The sequence below is a fragment of the Ambystoma mexicanum genome, chromosome 5q (genome assembly GCF_040938575.1).
Source record: "Ambystoma mexicanum isolate Mex_15411 chromosome 5q, UKY_AmexF1_1, whole genome shotgun sequence".
NCBI lineage: Eukaryota > Metazoa > Chordata > Amphibia > Caudata > Ambystomatidae > Ambystoma > Ambystoma mexicanum.
The window spans coordinates 430,175,589-430,200,602 of NC_090933.1; the positions used below are offsets into that span (position 1 = coordinate 430,175,589).

Sequence of the window (25,014 nt, forward strand, 5' to 3'; positions counted from 1 at the left end):
AAAGGACCAACCAATACAGTGATTCAAACACACACTGTTTAAAGGTTTCTTAGTAAAAGAATATACATCTATTTACGCAGTCAGTTAGAAAACCTTACACTAGCATAAGCAGCTCAATATCACACACTAATACACAACAACAATCCAACTGGTAAGTAAATGAACAAGTTTAGCTGCAAAATGAAGTGGGAGCAAAATGGCACTTCAGATACTTAATAAAGGAGGAAAAGACAAGGTTATGAGAATAGACAGCCCAAATACATTCATAGGCAGGGCAAAGGGTTTCAGTTAAATACAACCAGGAATTTTTTTCAATAGGTCTGGGCCAAAGTCAATGGTTCAGAGTATTTTGTATAGGATAGCACAGTTCTGGTATATAACAGTTAAGTCTTTGACACAGGTTTTTAAAGGATTTGGCTAGGCGAAAAGTTTGACGAATGTTAAGGGAAGGACAAGCCATCGTAATTGAGGAAGGTTTCACGCACTTTCTTGATGGCCAATAAGATTTCCGGACCGTGCTTGCACAGTACCTTGTCAATGAAGAAAGCTGTAGCTGAGGCAGTTGTTCCTGGCAGTTCAAGCAGATCTCGCGTTTCCTGAGCTTCAGTTGTAGGGACAAGAAGGAGGACATCGGGAGATTCCTGCACTGCCCAGGGAAGAGGCCACAAGCTGTAGCAAGATGTCGGTTTAAGGTGTGAGTGCCTTAAAGTCCATGATCTGGTTCCCTTCCCTCTGGCTATCCGGTTTTCAACAGCACTTTTATGAAAATTCGACCAGATGGGGACGGTGTCCAGGTGGCTTGCGAATTGGTTGTTCCCACCAAACTCAAGGGAAGAAGTTAACCTTGAAGGGCTACTCTGTCATCAGAGTTTCAGGCTATTCGGACCTGCAGCAGGTCTTCACCGGTCATCCATGAGTTGCAGCAGTCCTCTTCCTTCCTCTCCTTTTTGGTTCATTCGTTCCAGTGGTCGACTCTGCTTTCCAAGTCCCAGAGACCTGCTTTTAAACAGTTTTCCCCCATTCATTCCAGCCTGGCTGTCACTCACACAGCAGGGTGGCTGTCCTTGCCGGACAGCCAGCCAGCCAATCACGCCAGAGTGCATTCAGGTGTCCTAGGAGACTAAGCACAGGGGTTTTCGGGCACCTCCCTCACATCCTGTCCACCCCAGGCACTCAGGCACCAGAGGAGGGCTTCAGCACTGAAGCCCGCCAAAGGCCAACGAACAAAGGGACCAAATCTGGTTTGGCGCGCAGAGACAAACACAAGAAGGACCTTTCCTAAAAGAAATGATGAAAAAATATGACCAGAGTCTGTTTTTACAGATAGGTCTTGGGCTCCATATTGAAAAAAATGGCTGACCCAATTTTTAGCTACCGTTGATAGTGGTCGGGAAAAATTATGGTAGTTTGATCTAAACCACTGCCACTAGCCATTTAAAGTAGGAAAGGGTAACATTTTACTGTTACATGAGTGTTTTGACTCAGGGGAAGCTAGGCAACCCCTCCAGCACTCTATAGGAAGATAGTGTGTGCTGGGTCAGTAAATTTAAAGAGACTAGTAAAGTCAATTTAACTTTGCATGCTCTGGGAGATGGTAGTCAGTCCCAGAGAAGGTATTTAAACCTTGGGAAGTCTGAAAGACAAACCTGTGCTACTGCACTGTAGGTGCTGTGTGACACACAGAAAAAGACGATGCCTATGGAGTTGCTTTAAAACTCCATAACCAAAGAACACCAAAGTAAAACACCCATCAAAATACATGAAAGAGTACTCTTACTCTTACTCTTTCCAGGTAAAAAAATCAAATACTAGAAATCCAGCAAAGTTGCTGGGGGTCTTAAAAGGAAAGGGAAATTTGCACATTTTGAGAATTCTCCCTAGCACCTTTTCTTAAACGTTTTTCCTTATCTCTGCTCCGCTCCACAGTTTGCTTCAGCTTATAGATCACTGTCCAGAGTAAATCATCTGGTTTGTGATTGTGCTTGGAGAAATTGTTCATCAAAGGTGCATTGATTATTTGTTTGTGTATATAAATCTTATGGTCTGTTATCCTCGTGCACACTTTTCTCTCGGTTTTGCCTATGTACAGCAACTTGCAAGGGCACCACATGGCATATATGACCATATCACTGTTACAATTAGTTTGCGAGCGGTGTTGCCACAAGGTGGTCAGTCCCAAGTCACATTCAACACTTCTCTTATTTAGTTCTCACGATTCTTTGTGGGGCAAGACAGATGTCAGTTTTGGTCAAGATGTCCCTCAAGGTTTGACTTCTTTTAGTGACATTGTCCTGTCCACAAAGAATGAACAGGTTACCAGAACAATGGGGGCTAGAGAAAGCAAGAGGCCACTCATCATGTGAGAAATGTAAATGCTGCAAACTAACTTAAAGAAGGACTGCAACTTTGGACTGACCACCTTGTGGCAGCAACGCTCGCTGCTTAATTGTAACAGCAATATGGTCACATATGTTATATAGTGCCCTTGCAAGTTGCTGTCCATAGGCAAAACCGAGAAAGATTTCAAAAAGGGCATGCAAAGCTCAAAGCAGTCTTTGCTTTTCCAACTATGCATAGTGTATCTCTGTTTTCTTTGGTTCAAAATTCACAATTTGACATTTAAGGAAATGATCTCTACAAAGTTGTGAACGCATTTTTTTACAAAAATGTATGTTTCTTCTTTAAGGAAATTATTACAGGAATTGTTTCATTCTTATGAACTCCTTAACATGTATTTAATATGTAATGTTTCGCAGGCAATTTGAAGTGTCTTCTAATTTACTTTTGGATTTCAAAAAGTGTGACAACAACAACATAGTAGACATGAAACTAGTGGTTTTGTTTTTGTTTTCTCTTTATCATTTATTGATATTGTGAATTATACATATAAGTAAAAATCAAATCATTTCCATAGGAACACCCCTTCTCTTTAGTTATCTGTTATATGTTTCCCAGTTCCTAGCTGGGTAGGTCCCCAGGTATTATAGATTGTCTTAGAAAGATGTCTGGAAAGTTATAAGTGGAAAAAATTAAAGAACCACTGGTATAGAAGAATCTCTCCATTCCTTATTTTCTCAGTTACTACAGCCAGTTTGGCAGCTGCATAAACCACCCTCCAGCTCGCTATCTTAGTGTGCACCGCAAGAGCCAGCAGTGAAGACCAGCAAAACCAGATCAAAAAATGAGCAGACCTGAACACGTGGCTAACATGAAGGCGCTGGGGGAATGTTGTTGTACAAAATACTACAGGGATGTTTGTTCAAACAACATTATATCTCAATGCTGGGGTCTCATGTCCTTGCTGTTACCTTCATATATAGTACTAGCACACAAAACAATAAACAGGTGACTTACTTTGTGCCAAGGAAAACTTTTTTTCCCTAGCACTTTCCCTAGTGTACCCTAGCACTTACCCTAACGGAAGCACACACTTTCCCTCGTGTTGTGGTCTAGCCCTAGGTAGCGCTGTGGTTCCGCCTGTCTAAAAGGGATAGGTAGGAGAGACCTGCCCTCTAACTACAATGAGACAACTTCTAAAACTGGTTATCATTGGCTATGGCTAATGCATAGCATAATTTGCTGAAACAAAAACTGTGAAAGACAGGCAGTCCACGTTGCTCTGTGTGCTCATGCAGCTATTTATTTGCCCTCACATTACAAGGTGGTAGGAGGGACACATTATGACAATGTAGGAAGAATACTCCAAGATGTGGTAGACATCACAATGTTGTAGGTGGGAAACATCAGGAGGTGGTAGAAATTAGACCTCAGGTAATGGCAGGAGGGAAACACTAAAAGGTGGTAGCAGGAAGACAACAGGAGGTGAAACAAGGGGAAGAAGATGATGCAGTAGCAGACAAATCCACAAGGAGGCAAGATCAGGTTGGGTTGGTAAAATGGTATTTAGTCGTAGTAAGAGAGAACAAGAGGGGACTGATAGCCCAAGGCAAGGGGTAAGGAATGAGGCTCTGATTAGAATGGCTTAAAGCCATTTAGGAAGTTCGAACAAAAACGTTGCTAGCGGTTGAGGAGGACAAGGCCCAGAAGAGGAGCAGAGTGCTGTTACTAGGGATGAAATTAGGACCCCAGGAAGGGGGTTGAGCAGGCCCTTTTAACCCTAGATTTGGAAGCTGGGAGAAGAAAACCCCTCAGGCTCAACATAAAGTACAACAGGAATTCCACTTATATTTTCAGCATGAAGCAGAAGCAAAGGAACGTCTGTCGGAACTGCAAGAAGACAGGAGGTGGACATATCCCACCATCAGCCAGCTACAGGCTAGATAAGTTTGAGAGTGATAGGTCTGAATGTTTATGCAGGGTTCAAAATTGCTGGAAGCTATTTACCTCCTGCTTCTAACACTTCAGTGCCTGGTTAGCTTATCGCTGACAGCTACCAGGATCTAATTTGGTCTGTACATCAGTACATCAGTATAGACATAGACATATTGGTCATGCAGTTCTCACACTTAAGGTATTTTCAGGTAAAACATATCTGACTCATATTTTGAGTTCACAATCTATTTAGACCAAGTCCCTATGCATGGTGTTTTCCCTGATGTAAATCAATACATAGGTAGTAGAGACCTTTTTTGCAATATATGGGTTGTGGGGAATATTTGGTTCAGGTCATTAGACCAAATGAAGTTAGAGGAAAGGTCCTATTCATTATACAGCCCATATGCCAGTGTTGCACTTTTTCTCCCCTGCAACTAAAAATACCTAAACAATTCTTTAAACCTATCCTATATAAAAAATAAAAATCAAGCTACCAATGGTGTGCAAGTGATAGACATTTCTCTTTCTTTCATCAGGTTTAGTTTTAGCAGTGCACGGTGGTGGCGAGAGTTATGGTTGCTTAGATTACCATAACTGGCGCATTTCTGGGGGTTTTCGGTTTTACTTGTAACCATAATATGCAAAGGTTTTTATTAGTGCAAACTAACTATAACGTATATTTAACAAAGTAGTTGCACTGAATTTGATAGGTTTTTATCATCGCAACTTAACCATAACGTCCCTTTAATAAAACATTTTCACAGAATTTCATAGGTTTTTACCAGTATACCCTTAATATATATACGTGTACCATACAACACACTGAACCCTCTGGTCCAACACTAATAACAGCAAAGCCCGCCGCCCATGCAACTGTTCGCGGGTATAGGGCAGCATCCACACTGCCCAATACCGCAGGCGTTGTTTCACATTATGGTAGCATACATCAAAGAAACAGAACATCTTCAAAGACCAACACATACGTGAATTCTAATAAAAAATTAAATAGATCTACAAACTCTGTATTTACAAAAGCAGGAATGCAATTGCATAGAGTGTGCAAAATAATGAAACGCACCAAGCACAAAAATAAACTGTGCTTCCAACGTTATTACCTCAATGCTGCATTATATACAAACTCACAAGCAAGTGTCAGCGGGACAAGTGGAAAGTACTGACAACACAACTGTACTAAATAGTGGTAAGTACACTATATTTGTTCCTATAACTGTGCAGTTTGTTCTGTGTACAGTAGTACTAAAACTTTTTTCACTTTTTTTACAGAGAAATGGCAAGCGCCCTGGAGTGGCTGGAAGAAAATGTTCCTCATGATGAAATGAGTGAAGACAGTGGGGGTCATTACGAGTTTGGCGGTAAGGGGTTAACGGCACCGGTAAAGGTGCCGGAGCCGTCAACCCCTTACCACCCCATTGATATGATATGATATGATAAGGCATTTGTAACGCGCATATACACAAGTGTTTCAATCTGCTCGCGGGAACCCGCCAAGGACGCCTGGTTTTACCAGGTACCCTTAGCGGGTCCCGCGAGCAGACCAGAGTGTTAATAACGGGCCCGTTGTTAGCACCCTCCCCATTCCCATTGAGCCCTATGTGGGCTCAAATGGGAATGGGGATGGGTTCCTTGAATGAGGATTTACCGGGCCTTCCAAGGTCGGAATGACCCGGTAATTCCTCATTCAAGGAAACTGGACCCGGTACCCGGTAAGGGGGTAGCCATGCCGCTATTACCTCCTACCTTGTAATGACCCAGAGTGTCTCCAATGATACACAGTGCATTTTCAAAAGTAAGACAATATTGGGCCTCATTTCGTGATTGGAGGTAGCCATGGTGCTATTTGCGCCATGCCTACCTCCAATAACGGTAACGGCACCGGTATGGTTCAATGGGGATTTACCGGTGTAGTCCGACCATTGCGGGACCGGTAAGTCTCCATTGAAAAAGCCATTCCCCATTCCCATTTTAGCCTCCATAGGGCTCAATGGGAATGGGGAAGGTGCTAAAAATGGTACCACAAATTGCAGTACCGTTATTAGCTCTGAAGTCCCTTAACTGGTCCGTCCATAATGCCTGGTCAGACCAGGCATTAGAGGAGGGACCCGCTAAGGGACCTCGTAGTAGGGCGGTAAGGGATTACCGGCACCGGTCTCCTTAACGGTGCCCGGTATGCCTTACCGCCCTACTCAGAATGAGGCCCAATTAATACACATTGCTTCACATTTACCTGGATGAATCTCATATCTCTAGTCGATGACATGCATCCTAGAGAGACCATCAGCATTTTGGTGGTGACACCCTAACTTATGGTCAGTGGTAGAGTCAAAGGTTTTCCTTTGTAAACTATATGACCTACAAACCCTTTGAGGAACATCAGTCTTTTTAAAGTTATAGGGGATCTGGTTGACCAGTCCCTCAGAAGTTGGTACAACTTCTGAACCTGTTATAGGCTTTTTCAAGGGGTCCTTATAAAGGATTCCCTTAGATCTAGAGGGGCCTCCAGAGGTCCTCACCACCTCTCTGTTGGGATAAGGTTGGGTTTTAGGCCTCTTGGTTGGAGGGGATGGAGATAATTAAGGTGCATGCTTCTCCTTCCTCTTAGATCTACCCTTACATACTTTAGGAGTTTCCCCCTTAAGACTAGGAATTGGGTTGGAGTCTTCTGTGGAAGGTCCAACAGTCTGAAGGTTTTTGGCCTTAGACTTTTCTTTTCTGGTTTTCCACCAGCACTGAGAATTACCAGTTCTCTTAGGCCTAGTTAGGGTTCCTGTAGGTCTATCCACCTCTTCCTCAGAAGCAGGGGGAGTCGAAGACTCTATAACTGGGGGAACAATGATGGAGCTTGGTTGGGGCTCCCATTCCCCTAACATTTTAGCCTGAAATTTGCCTGGGTAAGAGGTCAACTTACCAACACCAGGGCTTGTAGTGGGGTTCTCAGTAGAGGTTCCCACAGGCTTAGAGTGGTTCCTTAAGGTGGCCTCTCTAGCCAATTTAGTTTGGTTCTGGGTCTCCATACTGGGAGGCCTGGGGGTACTGGATACTACTCCTAGAGTTCTTAGATCATTCCCCAACAGGACTCTCCCAGGCACCTCAGTCTGAAAACTGACAGGAATCAACACTGTCATGTCATTACACTGGCCCTCATTACGACCCTGGCGGAGAACCATGGTGCAATTTGCACCATGGTCCATGGCGCTAAGCTGCCAATTCCGCCATGGTGGTTGGCGGACTTACCGCCCCATCCCGACCTTGGCGGGGCGGTAAGTCCCCAATCCCCATTTTGCCCTTCCCCATTCCCATTCTTGCCCCATAGGGCATAATGGGAGTGGGGAAGGCGTTAATTACGCCACCGTAAATTACGGTGGCGTAATTAACAACAAGTCCCGTAGCGCCATGGATTTTTCCGCCTGCAAAAAGCAGGCGTAAAAATCACCATGGCGCTACGGGAACTCGTAGTCAGGCGGAAAGGTACGCCATGCTCTACGCCGGCGTAAAGCCCTTTCCGCCAGGGTCCTAATGAGGCCCACTGAATGAGGGCTGGTAGAATTGGAACCATTTGGACAGGGCCTCCAGACATCTTACTGGGACCTTTGGGTGCCTTAGCAACATCCTCAGGTCTGAAAAAGCTTTCATCCACTACTGTTCTGCTGGCCCCAGAGTCTCACCTGGCAGGAGTATCCTGGCCACTGACAGGAACACTGTCCATATAATAAACTTTAGAGTTTTCTGGTATGGAGTTGTACACACTCCTGATCACTAACCAGACCCATGGACTCTACTGTTACACTTCCTTGAAGACCCAAAGTTTCTTCAGCAAAGACTTCAAAGTGAGCACTAGCCATTTGGACTTCCTCCTCAGGAGTAAAGGCTAAGGAGACTGTGCTAGTCCCTGTAGGTTTACCCTTACATCTGGGATCTCCTTTGATGTGGTCAGTGGTCCCACAAAGATAGCATGTTCCAAATGCTCTCTGGAAGGGTGGCTTGGCCTGACCTCCTTCTGGTTTGTGACCAGAAGGTACACTAGCCTGTTGTGGTTTACCCTGGGGCTTACCCTGGTTATTTTGTTGTTTGGTGCCCTCTTTGGTTTGGGAGATATTTGAAATCTCTTGGTTCCCTTTTGGTGGCTGCTTTCCCTCATCCTTTTTCTGAGTGACCCCTGAATACTTGTGAGTAGCCCTGTTGGCAACCCAGAAGTCAACAGCCTTAGCTAGTCTTCTAGGATCTAATTCCTTTGAATCAGCCAAGTGCTGTCTGAGGTCAGAAGAGCAGGCATCATAAATTGACTCCAACATTACAAGATTTCTCATTCCCTCATAAGTGTTCACCTTGTAACCCTTAATCCATTCCTCTAAGTTTTTCAAACATTCTCTCACCCAGGTAGCCCAAGGGGTACCATCATTCTTTTTGAGGGTCCTAAACCTCTTAAGGTACTGGGAAGGGGTCTTCCCAAATCTAGCTATCAAAGCTAGCTTCACACATTCATAATCCTTCTTATCCTCCTCCCCCAAGTCCATTACCACATCAGTTGCAACAGAGGGGAGCCTAGAGAAAAACCAGGAAAGTAACTCATTTCCTGTAATGTTCTGGAGCCCATGATTATATTCAAACAAACTCAACCAATCCAACACATCCAATTTAGGCTCATACATAGCCACCAACTCCTTAGGCATCCGGGGTCTTTTGGGACTGGAACACCTAGAGGATTCGGAGAGAGAAGCACTTTCCACTGACAATTTTTTCATTTCTATCTCATGGTTGAGCTCCATTTCTCTGAGCCTTAGTTGTTGGTGCCGTTGTTCTGTTTGAGCACTAATTCTTTTGAATTCTAATTCAAGATTCATTTTTTCTAGTTCCATATATTGGGGATTAAGTGTGGGACCTGGTAAAGGTCCAGTAGGTACAGCTGGCAGGGCAGGTAGAGGCCCAGGGGAGACAACTCTAATATCTTCCCCCTCCTCTTCTGCTTCTGACTCAAAGTTAACAATACTAACATTCATATCAATATCATTGCTGTTATCTACAGTTGCTGGAGTGGTAGGTTCCTCTGAACCCCCATCCAGACTTTGGTTTGCTAACAACCTTTCTATCATCTCCATGTTCTTGCCCTTTGTCAGGAGGTTCTTATTCTTACAGAGAACTATTAAACAATCAGCAGTTTTTGTAGCAAGGGACTCTTGACTATAGCTTTCCATAGTTGACAGGTTTAGAAAATAACTTCTTTAGTGCTAAGCTTTGTGGTTAGCTGCACTAAGGTATCTATAAGCACACTAAAATGTATACTCAATACAAATCCCACCGCTGTACACCAGTGTTAGGCAGAATCCTGTGCAGTTCCCTTAGGGACTACTGCAAAAGATTTAGGACTACAGGTGGTTGGCAGTAAACCCAATTGGTAGCAGTCTGTACCACCCAGATTTACCTGGTAGCTGTGGCTGAGCAGTCAAACTTCTCTCAAGATGAGTTAGGCAGTATATAGAGTATACACAATAGGTACAGAGATACAGTAGCACAAGCAAACACTGACCAGAGCTTTGGTGTAAAAGTATATAATTATTTATTTAAAAACACATTTGTAAAATTACATTAGCGAAAAAAGAGGTAAGTAAATTCAACACACAGTCGCTATTATATATATATATACAACCCTGAGTACTTATTAGACAAGTATTAATGAGAAACGCCACTTATTTTCAGACAGAGATGAGCGCTTAATATAAAATGGCACTCTAATAAGTTCTTTAAAAAGGGAGGGAAAAAGGCAGCGTTATGAAAGCACACAAATCTTAATACTTTTCCAAGAACCACAGAGAGGCAGGTTAGGCAAAGTCTACTGGGGAGCAAGGAAGTTCAAATGCCAGGCCCACTCTTAGAGAGAGCAAGCGAAATGTGTCCAGGATCAAACAGTGGGGTTATGCCGAAAGAGTCTTTGTAAATAGTTCACAAAAGATTGAGATCAAGTCAGGAAAAGTTAGTTAACAGGCCCCAGGCTAACCCAGGTTAGAAAGTTGAGGATTTATTGTCACCCTGAACGATCTATCGCAAGGGAAGCCAGGCGGGACACAGTACCTGAAAATGGGAAGAACGCTCCAGCGGGGGCAGTTGTTCCTGGAAGCGGGTGCAAGTCGGTGTTTCATCCATAGGAAGAGGATGTCTCGACGTGGAGGAAAGCTGAAGGTCGTTGCACTGCCAGGGAAGAAACTAGCCACAGAGTTTCCCGGTTCCAAGGTACCCCCCTTTTCTTCGCGGTAGTGGTAAACCGTGGTATTCCGGTTGCCGGGGTGCTTGGCAAGGCAGCCACGAGATGGTCCAGAAAGGCAAAAAGACGGGCAAATTGGTTATCCCCACCAGTCAAAGGAAGAAGACTCTCCTGGCTGGAGATCTCCTCTGTCGTCGGGAAAAGTGGTGAGACGGTTCAGCAGGGCTCCACCGGTGGTGTCGTCATTGTCTCGGATTCTCCCTCCTCGGATTCTTTAGGTCTTGTGGCGACTTCTGAAGTTCCAGTCCCCAAAGCCCTGCTTTTATGCAGAAACCCCCATTCATTCAGCCTAGCTGTCACTCAAACATGCCGGGCGGCTCACCACTTGGGCCAATCACTCTCAGTCCAGGGCGCCTAAACCCCCTCCCACACCCCCTGTGGTACCCAGACAGAGTGGCACCACTTTTGGAGGCTTCTGTGGAGAAGCCCGCCAAAAAGTGGAACAAAGGGCCTGACTTGGGTTGGAATCACAGAAGCGAACACAAACGCCATTTTGGAACCAAGTTTCGGCAAAAAATACCAAACGGTGAATTTATATTAATTTAATAAACCGGCGGTATGTTCGAGGCTATATTAAAAGTTGTGGCCTCGAACAATGGGAAAATCCCATAGGAATATATTTGTGGTCGAATATAAAAGGTAGTATCCACTGCCACCAGCCAAAACTCGGTTGGGGGGGACTGGACAGTGCCTCCTCGACCAACAGACCCTGGGGCAATCGAATTGCCCCGACCAGTACGTCCACAATATGATGGTTTGTACTGCTTCTGTTCACAATTTGAGACTAGTAAAGCCAATGGTGACTTTACATGCCCTGGGAGACAGTAGTCAGTCCCAGGGTATGGAGTCTTTGTTTGGGGGTCGCTACGACACCCCTGGGTTACTGCACGGAGGGTGCTGTGTAACCCATATATCAAAACACATGAAGCCCTATGGGGTAAAGGACCCCATAAACCATAGAACACATACAAAGTCAAAGGAACACCTCAAATCATGTCTAAGAGTGGGAGAAAAAGAGTCTCACTCTTAGCAGGAGAAAAAATAAACCCCAGAAAATCCAGCAAAGCTGCTGGGGGACTCACTAGGTTTGGGAATTAGCCTTTATAGAGAATTCTCCCTAAAATCCAGCATTCCAAATGCTCGAAACCAATTAAAAAAGTATGAATAACTCCATTTTTAACATATGAAAGAAGGCTACGGAAAGACTTTTGGTAAATGAAGACATATTGATGGAAATGCTCTTGCTTTGACCGCAGCATGCTGAAATCAAGCTACAGCAAAATGACTGGATCGAAACCAATCGATCTAAATCAACATATCAATGATGACATAAGAGCGCTAAATGAATTGCCCACTTACCTAAAACTCTTTCCGGTTAAGCTTATATGTGATACATTCCTGAAAGTACGTCTGAATATTATGCAACTAGACACAGCCTGGCACAAACAAAACAAATTCCAATTTCAGAACAACATTGTCAATTCTGTCAGCTCAGGACAACTAATGGAAGCAGACCAAAGATGGGCTTATATCATGTGGGAAAGAACAAAAAAATGATATATACTATTGTTCAGTTTTTAATTAACATCATGGGCTCTTAAGCAAATTAGAACCAATTAGAACATGGATTATACAACAATCTGCTTTCTTCCATTTTTTGACTCACAAAGCCCTTTGTCATGAAGCTACTTTAATTTATCACAACAAGCTAGCTGTATTATTAATGATGATAATGAGATAATTGACATAAATTAAAAGTTTAAACACATATATAAACTGCTCCATATGCACTTTTTTCCTTTCAATGATATTTCTGATGTCATCTTTGATGTCTTGGGTGTTAGTTTTAGCAGTGCACGGTGGTAGCGCAAGTTATGGTTGCTTAGCCGACCATAACTGGCGAATTCAAGGGTTTTCGGTTGTACTTGGAACCATAATGTCCCTTTAACAAAGTTTTTTTACTGAATTTCACAGGTTTTTAGTAGCACAACTGAACTATAACGTCCCTTTAACAAAGTTTTTTTACTGAATTTCACAGGTTTTTAGTAGCACAACTTAACCATAACATCCTTTTAACAAAGTTTTTTTACTGAATTTGATAGGTTTTTAGTAGCGCAACTTAACCATAACGTCCCTTTAACAAAGTTTTTTTTACTAAAGTTCATCGGTTTCTAGTAGTGGATGTAACCATAATGTAAACTAATATCTGACTTCATTGCACACCTTGCGGAGAGTGCCACATGACCATATGCTGGCGCACAGCACGGTGACGTGTCCAAGAATCCGTACACATAACAATAAGATCTATGCCTCGTGGACAGTGTGGAAATACATTTTTTACTAATGTAGGAACTTCCAACTTCAACATTTCCCTTGCACAGCTCCAACACCTATTTGTACTCAGCCATTAACAATGTAGTACACAGTACATACTTTTAGCAAAAGTACTATTTATCTGAAAACAACATGAGCTAAGGCCATCCCTCCTCCTCACAAAACAGCACCACTGCTGTAATGAAGGAGCATGAGAAACACTGCCCCTACCTTACAAATAACAAACACACAACATTTTCCCCCGTCCACCTACCCCCCCATATTACTGTTTGGTGCCTCTTTGCTCATTTCCGTCCACAACTTCCTTCCTTAGCTGTCCTTCCAAAAAAAAAGCCATCGGTAAACAAAGTAAATGTTCCTTTAAGAACCACCTTTCACAGTTTCACACTCCATCTACTTTATATTTCTCAGTAAAGGACATAGACGCAATAAGATTTTTCAACATTTCCATTTGCAGTTTGTGTTATGCTAAGGGGAATATTGTAGCTTTCGTCCTCCGTTCCAGGGACTGGAATGGTGAATAAAGGGCAAGCAGGCCAAGTTATCAGGCCAGTCGAAGCAAGAGTGCATAACACGATCTCTGGATCATTATCCCCCCTTCAGCCTCTAAAATGGGAGATGAATGCCATTAACAATCTTGATTTGCAAAGCAGTAACGTGTGCTACTAAACAAGAGGATTTTACGTTCTAATCCGGATGCCTTTCAAGATGGCCACCATAAAAAGTGGAGGCGGTTGTTCCATACAGGGCCCCTCTTCGCTTTCCATGGCAGCCTGCAAAAAAGAAAAAGGAAACCCTGTTAACATATTACCACAAGCACTTTTTTCTTCCCTTTCAAATGTATCCTAATGTTGAACAACTTTACCACAAAGCCGATCCCAGGTGGACATGGCCACTGTAAACCTATCTTTTCTCCCTTCTGGTCATGGACAGTAGCCACCTTGAGCGGATTATGACCTTATACCATTACCCCGACATTCTGCCCACTCCCCATGGCTGCAGCGTACCCCTCAGTCAATAAACGTATACCGCTTCATTTTTTAACTACATTACGACATTGTGTAATACAAAAACACTCCCACATCTCGTCACATAACCAACCCTAATGATATTGTACACCTTTTTTGGATGACGTTCCTCTCCAGCATAGCCAAATGCACCCATAAGCACCTACGTGCCGTGACGCAGAACCTGAAAATGAGCACACAGTGACGTACAACGTAGCATGTTACATTTTGAAATAATAAACTGGTTTTTAAAAGAAACTATTAACATTTTAGAATTTGTAAAGTACTTTTATTTCACAATAAACTGTCCGAGACCATCAGACTAATCCCATTTTCAATCAAATAGTAACTTTGTTTATTCGGTCGTCATCGAAAATGTTAATCGTGAGACACACGTTCTTTTCGCATACACAAAGTATTTGTTTTCGATAAAGCAACCGATTCGGTCGCACAGTGATTTCCAAGACGTCGGCATGAACTTCGGCCTACACCACCATAAAGATGTTATGTTACTCCTAATGGCCACTGCAGCGTATGGACAGATGGGTCCTGCACGATCGTCCCACAAAACAGTGACGGTTATGCAGGCGGTCACGAGTACATGCATCTGGCGTGCAAAAAAGCCATCACTTGGCATCTGGAATCCATGGCAATCACAGTAAGGCAGGATGTAGCTGTTTGGAAAACGTAACAGAAAGTACGTATCAATACCAAACCTTTAGCGAACAATTTAAAAAAAGACAAAAAGAACGTGGAAACTGATACACAAATCGATGTGGTCATACATGACATTTTAAAGAAATATTAGCGTTGAACATGGGCGAATCTACAAACGCAGAGAATCTGCACTCTCCAAAAGTAAAACAAAAATGACAACTACACAGAAAGATACTACTGCAGTTACATAGCCAAAATTATTGTTCTGGTAATAAAAAATTAAAACTCGTTTGGGGTGTAGAGTCGTCAAAAGTAAACTTACACATTATTTACCGTCTCCATTGTCTTTGCTAAACTCAGACAGCAATGTACTTGCACCAAAGAATCTTCTTGAACTGATATTACATGTGGCTTACAAACGTTTTGAATACATAACCTTATCAAATGGTATTTTTTTGCAAACTTTCACTCCCTGCATTCTTACTGAATTTTCCCTTTCGCTCAAGGTCAAAAAACAATTGACCCTTATGGGTTCAGTCGGATGCGTGGGCCTACTAAGCTCGCAACCAAAAAAGCAAAGCAAGTGACCTTCACTCAGAATGCAAATACTTTCTGACTTTGCAACAACATATCTGAATGCATTCATCAGAACTGCTAATCCCATACACTTGCAGACCCGCTGTTTCCATCAAACAGTGCAGACGGCTGCCTCAGATTTCAAACTCTAGGAAACCAGTCTGACTGCAATATTATTTTAAATACATTGGGCCTCATTACGACCCCAGCGCTGAACCATGGTGCTATTAGCACCATGGTCCATGCCGGGGTCCGCCATGGTGAATGGCGGAATTACCGCCCCATTCCAAGGTTGGCGGGGCGGTAATTCCACATTCACCAGGGGCCCTTCCCCATTCCCATTTTTGCCCCATAAGGCTCAATGGGAATGGGGAAGGCGCGAAGTACGGTGCCGCAAATTGAGGCACCGTACTTAGCACCAAGGTCCCTTTGCGGCACCCTACTTTAACGGCTGGTAAAACCAGCCGTCAAGGTCGGGTCCCGCAAAGGGACCTCGTAATTAGGCGCTAATAGGTTAACGGCGCCGCAGCCTTTTGCAGCGCCGTTAACCCATTAGCGTCTGGGTCGTAATGAGGCCCATTGTAACACAGACGCAGTAAATCTTCGCCTGTACCTAATGGACACTATATTGAGCAGCAACTTCCAATTTACTGTGTGACTTTGGTGACAAGAAAACACCACTTTTTGAATTCCTGCTGCCATATCCAATCCCAGCCTCATTACCCCTCACCTTCCGGAACAGTATTTCATAAGTTTAACAAGTGCAAAGGTGTGCTGTTTTATATGTGTTAGCGGCGATGTCCACGTACACCAAAACACGAATGAAAGATGGCGGGCGCAGCGAAAGAATCTGACGCACTTCATGCTGTTCAACATCCAATCAGTGAACGCATCACAAGTCCACGGACATAACCGTACGGATTAGCCAATCGGTTTCTTGTCTGCGGAGAGAATAGGGAAGTGTGACCGCGGAGCGGACATAGATATCACTAATTTTTTGAGACATCATTTTTGGTTGTTTTAAAGAAAACTACTGGACGGATTGGCACCAAATTTACAGGTTTTTAGTAGGCCACTGTAACCAGTTCCTTCCTTTAGCATAGTTTTTTCAGTAAAGGGGATAGGTTTGTAGTAGACCAACTTAACCATAACGTCCCTTTAATAATGTTTTTGTTAGTGAATTTCATAGGTTTTTAGTAGGGCACTGTAACTGGAACGTAGCTTTAGCATAGTGTTTTCTGTAAAGATGATAGCGGTTTCGTACTGCTACGGAACGATAACATCCCGTTAACAACCTATCTCTCATGTATGCATCTGTTTGCGCTACCCCTTCCTTTTCCTAATAGTGTTGGTGTATCTTAGCAAGGGCAGATGTATATCGTAAGTGTTGGTGAGTGTTTGAGTGCTTTCTCTTTTCATGTTAAGATTGCACAGTGAGTCTGTGCTGCACCGTACTGGCCGATAGGACAGCAAGTGAGCAATATTGATGTTTCCTAGGGAGACTGCACCTGGCCAGCGTATGTGCAATCACACTACAAGTATCTTTAGGACTCCATTATTGGCCATATGTCCGGCCCATTGTTATATCACCACAGGAACTTTGTTCTTTCCTTCTGACAATACTAGAAATGTTTTCACACTAACCCATGTCTTCCAGAAAATGTAAAAAATGTGTCTTCACAGCCAGCACTGAATGTATAGTAGCAACGGAAAGCAAGTTCCGAAAACCTCACTGTCTCCACAGCTGTGGGTCTCTGTAGGCTCCAGTATTGCAACAGCCTCGGTCGAAATTTGCCTCCTTTCACTCCACACCCTCTGCAACTCATCCATGAGAGGACTGTGCAGCTTGTGCTTGGCCTAAAGCCCAGGGATGGTACCTCTCCAGGACTGAAATGTCTGCACAGGCTCCCAGTACCTGCAAGCAATAAGGTGAACACTGTCTTCATAATGCACAAGGCCTTCTGAGCCCTGGGGCTTCAATACCTGCAACTGTCACATTGTAAATATGTGCGTGCTCCAGCTCTTCCCTCATCCGCCTCTAACTCCCTCAGGGTCACTCACTTCTGCAGGCAACCACTTGTTAGGCAGAAACCTGTGCAGTTCCCTTGGGGAACACTGCAAAAGATTTAAGACTACAGGTAGAGCAGTAAACCCCTTTGGTAGCAGTCTGTACCACCCAGATTTACCTGGTAGCTGTGGCTGAGCAGTCAGACTTCTCTCAAGAAGAGTTAGGCAGTATGTAAAGTATACACAATATGTACCAAAACACAATAGCACAAGCAAACACTGACCAGAGCTTGGTTTCAAAAGTATATAGTTATTTATTTAAAATACACATAAGTTAAAAACACTCTAGCAAAAATATAGTAAAAGCACTTCAACACAGTTATAATGAAAGTAGATTCAATCCTTTCTCCTATCTAGACAACTCTAAGTAAACACCACTTAATTAAAACAGAGGTGAGTGCTTAACGTTAGATGACACTCTAGTAGTTTCCAAGAAAGGGAGAGAAAAAGCAGAAATGGGTTAGACACACCACTCTAAGGTCCAGAGCACTTGCAATAGGCTTAAAGAAGAATAAAGTCACAGGTGAGCAAAAGTCACTAGGCAGGGCCCACTCTTAGAGTAGCCGGAGCGAAAATGTGCCCAAGATCACACTGTTAGTTAGAGATTCAAAGTCTTGCAAAGAGTCAAAAAGAGGTTAGAGTGGCTCAGAAAGTTTAGCCAAAGTGTCCCAGGCACTCCCAGGTTCGAAAGCCGGGGACTAAATCTACCCCGTACAGTCGGTAGCAAGGGAAGCCAGGCGGAACACAGTACCTTAAGCGGAAAGGATCCTCCAGCGGGGGCAGTTGTTCCAGGCAGCGACAGCAAGGCTCGACGTCGGTCAGGGGAGAAGAATATCTCGCTGAAGAGCAGAAGAGAAAGGTCGTAGCACTGCCCGGGAAGAAACCAGCCGCGGAGTCCTCCGGTTAAAGGGTTGGTACCGACTTTCGCGGTATGGGGGTAAAGTGTGGTATTCCGGATGCCGGGGTGCTTGGCACAGGCAAGGCGGCCACGAGATACCTCTAAAGGACGGAAAGAAGGCGAAAACTGGTTGTCCCCACCAGTCAAGGGAAGGAGCCACTCCGTTAAGAGTTCTCCTCGGTCGTCGGGAAAAAGTGGTGAGACGGTTCAGCAGGGCTCCACCGGGTGGTGTCGTCGAAGCAGGTCGGCTCAGCTCTTCCCTCGTCGGATTCTTGGTCCTGTGGCGACTTCTGAAGTCCCAGTCCCCAAAGCCCTGCTTTTATGCAGCAAACCCCCATTCACCCAGCCTAGCTGTCACTCAACCATGCTAAGTGGTGAGCCGGGCGGCTCACCACTTGGGCCAATCAGGACGGAGTGCGACTTGAGTTACCAAGGTAACTCAGTCCAGGGTGCCTAAATCCCCCTCCATCCCTCCTAAGTACCCCAGACAGAGTGGCACCACTTTGGAGGGCTTCTGTGGAGAAGCCCGCCAAAAGTGGAACAAAGGGCTCCACTTTGGGTCAGAGTTACAGAGGCGAACACCAACGCCATTTTAGAATCAAGTTTTGGCAAAAAGTCCCAACCGGAGTTATAAAAATAAATATATAAACCGGCGGTATGTTTAAGGCTACCGTAAATAAATAATTAAATGTGTTAGCCTAAAACAATGGGAAATCCCATAGGGAAATATTCGCGGTCGAATATAAAAAGTAGTTTCCACTGCCACCAGCCAAAACTCGATCAGGGGGGACGGAGACGTGCCCCCTCGACTAACAGACCCTGGGGCAATCGAATTGCCCCAGCCAGTACGTCCACAATATGATGGTTTGTACTGGTTCTGTTCAGGATTCAAGACTAGCAAAGTCTTTGGTGACTTTACATGCCCTGGGAGACAGTAGTCAGTCCCAGGGTATGGAGTCTATGTTGGGGAGTCCCTAGGACACCCCTGGGTCACGGCACAGAGGGTGCTGTGTGACCCACATCACAAAAATACATGAGGCCCTATGGAGTAAGAGACCCCATAGCCCATTCAACACAAGGTTTAACCAAGAAAACACACTTCAACATGTCCAAGAGTGAGGGAAAAAGAGTCTCACTCTTGGCAGGAGAAAAAAATTAAACCCCAGAAATCCAGCAAAGCTGCTGGGGGACTCACTAGGTAGGGAAATTCAGCCTAAACAGAGAATTCTCCCTAACACTCGCCCCCCCCAGACTAAGGGACAGGAGGATTTAATCCACTCCTGGATGAACCTCATACCTCTAGTCGATGATATACATCCTAGAGAGTCCATCAGCATTTTGATGGTGACACCCTGACCTATGTTCAATGGAGAGCTCAAAGGTTTTCTTCTGCAAGCTAACGGACCTACAGACCCTTTGAGGAACATCAGTCTTTTTGTTATAGGGGATCTGGTTGACCAGTCCCTCAGAAGTTGGTACAACTTCTGAACCTAGGTTAGGCTTTTTGAAGGGGTCCTTATAAAGGATTCCCTTAGATCTAGAGGGGCCTCCAAGGTTCCTCACCACCTCTCTTGTGGGAGCAGGTTGGGTCTTAGGCCTCTTGGTTGGAGGGGTTGGGGTTAGGCAATGTACCTGCTTCCCCTTCCTCTTAGATCTACCCTTACCTATTTTAGGAGTTTCCCCCCTAATATTAGGATTTGAGTTGGGGTCTTCAGTAGAAGGTCCAACAGTCTGAAGGTTTTTGGCCTTAGACTTTTCTTTTCTGGTTTTCCACCAGCACTGAGAATTACCAGTTCTCTCAGGTCCAGATAGGGGCCTAGTTGGTCTATCCACCTCTTCCTCAGAAGCAGGGGGAGTCAGAGACTCTGAGACTAGGGGAACAATGATGGAGCTTGGTTGGGGCGCCCATGTTCCTAGCATACTATCCTGAAATGTGCCTGGGTTAGAGGTCAACTTACTAACACCAGGGCTTGTAGTGGGGTTCTCAGTAGAGGGTCCCACAGGCTTAGAAGGGTCCTTCAAGGTAGCCTGTCTAGCCAATTTGGTTAAGTTCTGCTTCTCCATACTGGGAGGCCTGGGGGTATGTGACACTACTCCTAGAGTTCTTAGGTCATTCCCTAACAGGACCTTCCCAGGTACCTCAGTCTGAACACTGACAGGGATCCTCACTGTCATGTTGTTACACTGAATGAGGGCTGGTAGGATAGGAACCATTTGGACAGGGCCTCCAGACATCTTAGTGGGACCTTTGGGTGCTTTGGCCACATCCTCAGGTTGAAAGAAGCTTTCATCCACTACTGTTCTGCTGGCCCCAGTGTCTCTCCTGGCAGGAGTATCCTGGCCATTGACAAGAACACTGTCCACATAATACACCTTAGAGTTAACAGGTAGGGAGTTATACACAACCCTATTCTGGGGACTAACCAGACCCATAGGCTCTAAGTTTACAGTTGCTTGAAGACCCAAGGGTTCTTCAGCAAAGAGTTCAAAGTGGGCACTAGCCATCTGTACTTCATCCTCAGGAGTGAAGGCTAAGGAGACTGTGCTGATCCCTGCAGGTTTACCCTTGCACTTGGGATCTCCTTTGATATGGTCAGTACCCTGACAGACATAGCATTGTCCAAATGCTCTCTGGAAGGGTGGCTTGTTCTGACCTCCTTCTGGCTTGTGGCCAGAAGGTACAGTAGCCTGACTAGGTTTCCCATGTGGCTTACCCTGGTTATTTTGTGGTTTGGGGCCCTCTTTGGGATAGGAATTATTAGAATTCTCTTTGGAGTCTTTTTTTGGCTGTTTCTCCCCATCCTTCTTCTGAGTTACCCCAGAATCCTTGTGAGTGGCCCTGTTGGCAACCCACAAGTCAGCAGCCCTAGCCAGTTTCCGGGAATCTAATTCCTTGGAATCAGCCAAGTGTTGTCTGAGCTCAGGAGAGCAGGCATCATAAATAGTCTCCAACATAAACAAATTCTTCATACCTTCATAAGTGTTCACCTTGTAACCCTTAATCCATCCCTCTAAGTTTTTCAAACATTCACTCACCCAGGTAGCCCAAGGGGTACCATCATGCTTTTTGAGGTTCCTAAACCTCTTAAGATACTGGGAAGGGGTCTTCCCAAACCTAGCTATCAAAGCTAGTTTCACACATTCATAGTCCTTCCTATCCTCCTCCCCCATCTCCATTACCACATCAGTTGCAACAGGGGGAAGCCTAGAGAACAACCAGGTGAGTAAGTCATTTCCTGTGATGTTCTGGAGCCCATGATTATATTCAAACAGAGACAACCAATCCAACACATCCAACTTAGGCTCATACATACCAACCAATTCTTTAGGCATCCGGGGTCTTTTAGGACTGGAACTTCTAGAGGAGCCAGAGAGAGAAACATTCTCAACAGATAATTTCTTCATTTCTAAGTCATACTTGAGCTCCATTTCCCTTAGCCTTAGTTCTTTGTCAGTTTGAGCATTAAGTTTCTTATACTCCAATTCTAGCTTCATTTTCTCCAGTTCAAAGTACTGAGGACTAAATGTGGGACCTGGTAAAGGTCCAGTAGGCACAGCAGGTAGAGCAGGCAGAGGCCTAGGGGGGACAGTTACAACAGCCTCACCCTCCTCTTCTGACTCTTCCTCAGAAACATCAACATTTTGCTCCATGTTAACTTCAACACTGTCATCTACAGTTGCTGGAGTGGTAGGTTCCTCTGAACCATCACCCAGACTTTGGTTAGCTAACAATCTTTCAATCAGCTCCATTTTCTTGCCCTTAGTCAGGAGATCCTTATGTTTACAGAGCACTCTTAAACAATCAGCAGTTTTGGCTGCAAGGGACTCTTGACTATAGCTTTCTATAACTGACATGTTAGAGGTTTTACTTTTTCAGTGCTAAGCTTTGTGGTTAGTTGCACTAAGGTATCTAAAGCACAATAAAATGTATACTCAATACAAATCCCACCGCTGTACACCAGTGTTAGGCAGAAACCTGTGCAGTTCCCTTGGGGAACACTGCAAAAGATTTAAGACTACAGGTAGAGCAGTAAACCCCTTTGGTAGCAGTCTGTACCACCCAGATTTACCTGGTAGCTGTGGCTGAGCAGTCAGACTTCTCTCAAGAAGAGTTAGGCAGTATGTAAAGTATACACAATATGTACCAAAACACAATAGCACAAGCAAACACTGACCAGAGCTTGGTTTCAAAAGTATATAGTTATTTATTTAAAATACACATAAGTTAAAAACACTCTAGCAAAAATATAGTAAAAGCACTTCAACACAGTTATAATGAAAGTAGATTCAATCCTTTCTCCTATCTAGACAACTCTAAGTAAACACCACTTAATTAAAACAGAGGTGAGTGCTTAACGTTAGATGACACTCTAGTAGTTTCCAAGAAAGGGAGAGAAAAAGCAGAAATGGGTTAGACACACCACTCTAAGGTCCAGAGCACTTGCAATAGGCTTAAAGAAGAATAAAGTCACAGGTGAGCAAAAGTCACTAGGCAGGGCCCACTCTTAGAGTAGCCGGAGCGAAAATGTGCCCAAGATCACACTGTTAGTTAGAGATTCAAAGTCTTGCAAAGAGTCAAAAAGAGGTTAGAGTGGCTCAGAAAGTTTAGCCAAAGTGTCCCAGGCACTCCCAGGTTCGAAAGCCGGGGACTAAATCTACCCCGTACAGTCGGTAGCAAGGGAAGCCAGGCGGAACACAGTACCTTAAGCGGAAAGGATCCTCCAGCGGGGGCAGTTGTTCCAGGCAGCGACAGCAAGGCTCGACGTCGGTCAGGGGAGAAGAATATCTCGCTGAAGAGCAGAAGAGAAAGGTCGTAGCACTGCCCGGGAAGAAACCAGCCGCGGAGTCCTCCGGTTAAAGGGTTGGTACCGACTTTCGCGGTATGGGGGTAAAGTGTGGTATTCCGGATGCCGGGGTGCTTGGCACAGGCAAGGCGGCCACGAGATACCTCTAAAGGACGGAAAGAAGGCGAAAACTGGTTGTCCCCACCAGTCAAGGGAAGGAGCCACTCCGTTAAGAGTTCTCCTCGGTCGTCGGGAAAAAGTGGTGAGACGGTTCAGCAGGGCTCCACCGGGTGGTGTCGTCGAAGCAGGTCGGCTCAGCTCTTCCCTCGTCGGATTCTTGGTCCTGTGGCGACTTCTGAAGTCCCAGTCCCCAAAGCCCTGCTTTTATGCAGCAAACCCCCATTCACCCAGCCTAGCTGTCACTCAACCATGCTAAGTGGTGAGCCGGGCGGCTCACCACTTGGGCCAATCAGGACGGAGTGCGACTTGAGTTACCAAGGTAACTCAGTCCAGGGTGCCTAAATCCCCCTCCATCCCTCCTAAGTACCCCAGACAGAGTGGCACCACTTTGGAGGGCTTCTGTGGAGAAGCCCGCCAAAAGTGGAACAAAGGGCTCCACTTTGGGTCAGAGTTACAGAGGCGAACACCAACGCCATTTTAGAATCAAGTTTTGGCAAAAAGTCCCAACCGGAGTTATAAAAATAAATATATAAACCGGCGGTATGTTTAAGGCTACCGTAAATAAATAATTAAATGTGTTAGCCTAAAACAATGGGAAATCCCATAGGGAAATATTCGCGGTCGAATATAAAAAGTAGTTTCCACTGCCACCAGCCAAAACTCGATCAGGGGGGACGGAGACGTGCCCCCTCGACTAACAGACCCTGGGGCAATCGAATTGCCCCAGCCAGTACGTCCACAATATGATGGTTTGTACTGGTTCTGTTCAGGATTCAAGACTAGCAAAGTCTTTGGTGACTTTACATGCCCTGGGAGACAGTAGTCAGTCCCAGGGTATGGAGTCTATGTTGGGGAGTCCCTAGGACACCCCTGGGTCACGGCACAGAGGGTGCTGTGTGACCCACATCACAAAAATACATGAGGCCCTATGGAGTAAGAGACCCCATAGCCCATTCAACACAAGGTTTAACCAAGAAAACACACTTCAACATGTCCAAGAGTGAGGGAAAAAGAGTCTCACTCTTGGCAGGAGAAAAAAATTAAACCCCAGAAATCCAGCAAAGCTGCTGGGGGACTCACTAGGTAGGGAAATTCAGCCTAAACAGAGAATTCTCCCTAACACCACTTGGTGGTAGTTCTCTTTCTTTGGCTGGTGGCCTTCCTCTGCAATAGCCTCCCTGCCTCCATGAAACTTGAGGAGAACCATTGCCAGGTCCGGAAGCACATGAAAATCTTTCTCTTTGCCTCTGCTTTTGCTCCTCCTCTCTCCTGTTGACTTACTGCCTGAAACTGAATATGCACTAGGGACGGTTTACTGTATCCCTTACAGTTCCACCCCCTCCAGATGTCTGCACTTATCCTTGCACTTGCCACCATCGGGCCGTATTTTCACTTGTAATTTTTTCTTCTTCCCATGTACTGCACTTTCACCTTCCCCTCCCCATGCACTTGGGTGATATGAGTGCTAAGTGGCCTAGTAGGTTTGTTGTCTCTGTCTCCCCTCTGTTCCTCCTCCCTTGCTTCATTGCACATTGCACAGATGGTGTATAGGTGTACTGGAAATGGCATATCATACAATTTGACATCATATCATATCATACACACATTGCATTCATTGGAACAGGATTCCTGCCCCTTACCTTGCACACTTCCACCATAGGCTTCTGCACTTCTTTGTACAAAGGGACCTTCTGCCACACCTTTTGCTTACACGCCACAGCGACAAACCTTTTTGAGCAATGCCTTAGTCTCTACAATCCCATTTCCATGGCTACCATCGAGCAAATAGATGGATGTGGCACATGTAATTCTGAAACTACTCCAGAATCAGTCGAGGTTTTGTGCTGGGGTGTGGGGGGGGGGTTGGGTGTTTAGTACTGTGTGTGAAGAGATGAGTTTTTTTTCTTCTTTTCCTTGTCCTGTTTTTGGTATGTACATGCTTGTATACAAATTCTTTTTTTT

At 44.8% G+C, this 25,014-nt stretch overlaps 1 protein-coding gene across 1 annotated transcript in view; it reads left to right on the forward strand.

Moving 5' to 3' along the window:
* LOC138498272 (histamine H3 receptor-like) overlaps positions 1–25,014 on the forward strand; it is a 412,215-nt gene that overhangs the window by 351,149 nt on the left and 36,052 nt on the right. The gene's annotated exons all lie outside the window — the stretch shown is intronic.